This window comes from Hibiscus syriacus, unplaced genomic scaffold (genome assembly GCF_006381635.1).
Source record: "Hibiscus syriacus cultivar Baekdansim isolate YM2019G1 unplaced genomic scaffold, ASM638163v2 tig00110429_pilon, whole genome shotgun sequence".
Lineage (NCBI taxonomy): Eukaryota > Viridiplantae > Streptophyta > Magnoliopsida > Malvales > Malvaceae > Hibiscus > Hibiscus syriacus.
Genome location: NW_024062733.1, coordinates 8,234,718 through 8,240,982, shown reverse-complemented (window position 1 = coordinate 8,240,982; position 6,265 = coordinate 8,234,718). Strand labels below are relative to the sequence as shown.

General features: G+C 34.4%; 1 pseudogene; it reads right to left on the bottom strand.

Moving 5' to 3' along the window:
- Positions 1-574: 574 nt before the first annotated feature.
- Positions 575-4,722, bottom strand: LOC120124948 (annotated as a pseudogene).
- Between the last annotated feature and the right edge of the window lie 1,543 nt (positions 4,723-6,265).

Genomic DNA, 6,265 nt, shown 5'->3' with positions numbered 1-6,265 from the left:
GGTATGTACCCTAATTGTCCCTTGTCGGAGACGTACCGATACATGAAATGGGATTTCATTGTCGTCCCCGTGCTTCATAGTCAACATGTGTAATGACATTTATAAACTCTAAGAAATAAATTCCTCTAAACATCGATTGGAATTCGTCCTCTACTCTTACAGGCTTTTTATCAAACACCTGAGAAACATCATGTTCCTTTTTTGTCCTTAAGGCGAAACCATAGTGAGGTGGATAAAAATGAGTTTAGAAGTATTCAATGAAGGTCGATCCATACCTTTCTCCCAAGTAATTTTTTGTTCATAAGTCATCTGAACTGGAGTTGATTTAGGATAACTAGTAACACTCGAATCAGACTGAAAATCAGAAAGAGAATGAGATTCATCTCATGTTGGAACCCCCACTTATTTGGAGAGGTTAAAGTTGATAACATGTCAAAAACACCAGAAGTCTTGAATTGAAAGTCTCGTAAGTTTAACATGGGTTCCCCCCCCCCCCCCAAATTCCGCTGATTGCTCATGGGAGTTGTCTGCTTCTGTTTAGAAACAGTTATGTGGAAACCATTTCGAGCTGAGTCTCAGAGCTGCTCACTTAGTCATTGTAGCTTTACTTGATTTACCATCCAGGAGCTAGCAAATCTTCCGAAAGGCACTCTTGAGGATTTGCATTGAAATAATCTTCCTCCTTTGGTTTGTCTGGAATAACTCGTCGTCTGAAGGGTTGTCCCGTCCGTTTTTCATGAGCTTGCCTTATGGCTAGTGCAAAGTCATCCCATGGAAGTGTCCCATTCTGATGCAAATCCAGCAATTCAACAAGTTTCTTTCGATCTGCCAGGATACCTTTTTTGAACCCAATATACCTGAAGAAAAGCTTGTCGAGACTGAATATAATCCCCCACTGCTTTGTTACATAATTCGGAAATATACATACCTGCGATGACTTTCTACAACTTTTGCCATGTTCCCATAATATGTTGGAATAAAAGTATTGCTGGCAACTGATACCATAAAGTCCAAAGCTGCCATCTATGACGAATGGTTCTGAAATTGCTGCAGCTCCGCTCGATCTAACAGTGTTTCTTTCTTAACCTGAAATTGCAACCGTTTCTTGTGATCTACAAGAATCATATGCAACACAAAATCAACTACACTACAAAGGATGCCCGACTTAAAAGCCAACAGTTGAGCAACCCCAGTACTTAATTTGTAAAAACATGCCTGCCAATCAAGGCTTCAAGATTCTGAGGCTCAGTTAAGCACAGCGAAAATGATATACGAAACTCTCTGAAACAGGTGAGTGCCTCATCATCATTGGAATAAGAATAGACTCAATGACGGTTTGAGTTAGATTTCCACGACAAATCCTTTGCAAAATGCTATCAAAAGCTTAGAGTTTCAATATGAACCCAAAAATCATTGCTAAATATAGAATCCAGTGCTTTAATGAGCGTTCAAGAAAACATATTAATACCAAAAGCTACATATTTGGTCATAAACTTACAATTTGTGGAAATGCAGCTTTTAGTGGTGTCAGTCTCCGTTCACTGCCATAAATCTCACCAGAAGCAATGTAAATTTGAGCCTCCTTACTAAACCCCAATGCTTGCAAAATTAATGTTGCTTCCTTGGTGTCAGAGGGCACAACCCTTGTTGTCTCCTCCCTTCAGACTCTATCGCTTTCTCTCTCCACCAAGGGTATGCATACCTGAAAGGAAGGGGTAGCTATCTAATTACATTTTGTTTTGTCAAACTAGGATACTTGTTATTGATAATGTTGAGACGATGAGATAAAAGATCAAAGTTTAGGTTTACTTGTCATCACTAATTCTAATATTTGATGTAAATCAAACCAAGGCAGGGATACACTATGATCATAGTTCCCAAAAACCAAATTTAGTTGGAAGGATCTTAGCTTTGTCGTCCTTCCCTATTTGACAATACACTTCAGAAAAAAATGCTCAGCACATGGCGTTGCTATCTTGTTTGCATGTGGCATGCGAGGGCAACTAGTGTGTGTCTCCTAAACAGTGGGAACATCAATCCTTGCTAAGCCAGTTTGAGTGTTTTAAAAGAATCTATTAGCTCCAGACATAACAAACCTCAATCGTTTTAGCTCCTCAGCTTCTTCCACAGTGCAGCCATGTGTACAACCTGAGAAAGCCAACATGTCCATCTCATATCTTAGATGCAATTGCCACAAAGGGTCCCTTTTCTTGAAGAATGCTAACCAATTTGTGCCCCAATGCCTTAATCTGAGGAGTAAATTTCTCAAGATCGAGTGGCATCTTAGTTTCTGAAGATCGAGTGGGATCCCATTATTTTGCAAGTCGTGTATCAGTTCTATTGAAGTGTACTACCTTATGCTTACTGAACAGTGGTAGAATCTGTAAAATAATTTCAAAGGCAATTGATTCTACTTTGCAACAAGAAAAGAATGGGTGGGGGTGTAGCGAGAAAGAGAATAGAGACAACACAAGACACATTCTTATCCATTCATGGAGAGAATTATCAATTTTCTGTTGTTGGAAATGTAAATGATATATGATTAATAATGAGAAACAAACCTGTTCTAAGTAGTATTTTTCATTTGATCAGCTAATTAGACTCAACTCGAATACTTCAAACCCATATTTCCTACTAAACATTTTTGGCAGCCTTATGATAATACGAACTTCATCCCACATAATACAAGTCAAAGACTAAAGCAGCTGTGAAAGAAGGGAACGGTAATGTCAAAGACAACATATTACATGATAAACACACCAAGGGTCTGCCCAGAATGATTTCTTATCATGTTCCGGAACAACCAAAGTGAGATTTAAGAGCCTGGCAACAGCTACCATGTCACAGATCTAAAAATGCCAAACTAGATTAATAACATACATAACACCAAAAAGAATACACAAATTAAAGAAGAGCTAAAGAAAAGACGCAGATCGCTAAGCGCATTTGATTCAAGCCCCCATTGCAAGAAACTTTAAGAAAACCATTACTTTTACAGTTTCCTGCAAATATACAAGAACGCATGTATTACATTTTCGAAGATTGAATGAAAAAGCAAAAACGTTATTATGATATGATCTCAATTATGTGTTCCGAGTCATATATGAGTGTGCCCGATCGTGATTCTAATAAGAACTTCGCAGTGCTATATATATATTTCCCTTCTTGTAACGTTGTTTGTGCATTTTCAGTCTTCAATGAAAACACTGCGAAGTTCTTACTAGAATCACAACTTCATCATTTTCGTTACATCCATTCAACCATTATCACCACCATACTTCTTTCATTTACAATCCACTTCAACTTTATTTCTATCATTTCCATTACAATGCTTTGTCCTTTCTTCTCATCTTCAAAGCTGAATATTCTAAATTATTTTGTGGATGAATCTAAACAATTTGAGGTTGAAGTTAGCCTTATTTTCGTCCAAATTAAGGACTCTAGGCTACCTTGTATTGCTTAATAAGTATGTTGTTCATCAAAGCATGCATTGGACTCTTAATTCACCCATTCAAGGCATTCAAAGCTTATTGTTATCATCTAAATTCAAGGGTTGTTCATATTCTTCAAGGGAGCATGCAATGAAGGCTAGTTTAATTCACTTACTAAGACAATTTTCAGCATAAAATAACAAGAGTCTTCCACCCTACGATGAAATTAAGGCCAAATTCAGCTTCAAATTGTCTAGCTATAGATGAGCTAGGAACCAACGCTATAACAAAAGGGAATGGATGATTGCTGATTTTATCACTTAATTTAGTGATTAAATGAAATAAAATCAGTTTTCATTGTTTGCTCCTTTCAAAAGATGATAAAGGCCTTGAATGCAAAGTTTTAATGATGGTTATTGTATGTCCTTACTTGAACGTGAATGGCCTTCAATGGTGATAACATCAACCTTGAAGGTGTGATCAAACAATAGAGAAAATGGATGCTGAGCAGGATCACATCATATTATTTCCCCGCAAAGCAACTGTTTAGGCAGAGCTTTAGTATCAGTGATGGCATTCCAATAATCAATTAAACAGAGCTTCCAGACGAAACTATTTAGCCATATAACTGGGCATGCCATAGTGAAATGTAAATTGTGGTTGCTGCTAAAAAGCCTAAAGAAGCTGCATATCCCCTCATACATTCAAGAAAATTCCCAAATCACACCGAAATTTAGAGAAATTTCGAGGCAAAAGAGGTAAACTCACTGGGAGGAGCAAGAGAGGGAGGGGCATGGAACGAGTGCTGAAGATTAAGAGGAGGACGCGTGATCCGGGAAATCCGGCTGGTAAAACCGGTAAACAAACGAGGGTGCCATAGCTCAGCGACGGCGACGACATGTACCAAACAAGTCCAAAGCAAAATGCTGGAACAAACTCTGAAAAACCAAACCTGAAGTCGAGTCCTAGGAATTACTTGACTAGGAAACATGCCGGACCTCACTTGTTGTCTATTATTATCAGATCTAACCTCCATTTCTCTTCCTCGCTCCTCATTACCGCTTCTTCATCTGAACAAATATTTATCAATTCTTCGTACCTAACAATCAAAAAATATGCAATTTCCCTTTCTTTCTAAAAAAATACCTAGAAAGTGATCACGAGACTAAATGGCTAAACAGACGAAGCAAGCAAATATCAAATTGATTTGAAAAAAAGAAAAAAAAAAGTGAATCCCACCAACCAAACAGATAATAAATGGAAAAACCTCTCTCTCTCTCTCTCTCTCTCTCTCTTTTTGGAGGGATTGAGGACAAAAAAGAGCCGTTAAAAGCTACTCTTTTATCATTTTCTTGTTACTTGTGGGGATACAAAGGTCCGTTTGGTTACTGAGAAAGATCAAACAATTTCAAGGAATTTAAGGGAAAACGGAAGTTCAAATTTTGTAGGAAAAAATTGGGCGGCTCCCAACTAGGCTCGTAAATGAGACATGAGACAAGACAGATTTAGATTTATTTGAGATCAATTTTGTCAAATTTTGAAAAATACTTTAATCAAATAGATTTGATTCGAGCTCGAGCTCGACTTAAGTTTATAACGAGCTGACAGAAACTACTTGATACTTGATTCGAAAATATAATATATTAAGATTTATTTAAAAATAAAATATTAATAATATTAATATCTATGTGTTGATTTTTAAAATATGTAGTATAAGATTTTCATGTATTTAAGGTTCATGTTCAAATTTTAAGCTTCAATCGAGTTAAGTTTGATTTTTTATCATTTCGAGCTTTTACGAGCTTCAATTTATGATTTCGAGTTTGAATCAAACTTAAAAATTTTAGGCTCGTGAATTTTTAAATCTAATTTAACTCCATTTTAAAATTTTCGAATTAAATCGAGATTTACAATATTCGAATTCGACTTGGTTGGTTTACTTACAACCCATCCTCTAACCATTTTGTTACAAGGGCTTTTTATCAAGTGTAAACTATCCGAATATCATTCAATTTATAATATTTTTTTAATAATCGGGAATAGTTATAAAATTATACAAATTATTTGTAAATCATTGTACATCCTGTAATAAATTAATATATAAAATGCTTTTTTCTTATTTTTGAATTTTTAAATTCATATTTTTATAACTTTATGTTCAAGGATCCAAAAAATATATATTTAAAAATTATTATAATTTATGATATAAAAAATTTAAATTGATAAAAATATAAAAATTTTGCGACTATATTATATAATAAGAAATAGAGTTAGACTGGCCAGAAATAATTGAATACTTTTCATGAAAGTCCTATTTTTCAATTTTTTTAATTTTAAGTTATTTTAATGATTTATAATTCATCATATTATAATTTATAATATTTTTATTTTTAATTCTTTATTTTTTAGTAATTTAATTTTTTTATTAATGTGGAGTAAGTACAAGGTAATATATGTTCAAATATAACTCTCAACCATTTGACATTGAACACGTACACCCAGACATTTTTGGTGCTCGAACCCGAAACCACAATGAATAACAATAATTCTTTTACCACTGAGATTACTCGGTTTGTACAATAATTTAATTTTAATATTTTGTATATTTATTTTTTTAATGTTTTAATAATAATTTATATTTTTTACTTTTAAATTTATTTTGATTATTACTATTTTTTTTTAATTTTTTTAGAAAAAATAAGTCATCAAACTTTCTAAAAAAATCTATTAGGTCCTCAAACTCAACTAAGAAATCACTTAAGTCTCTCTACCACATCATCATTTATTGTGGACTACCACATTAACATTGTAGATCACCAAACTGGACCACCACA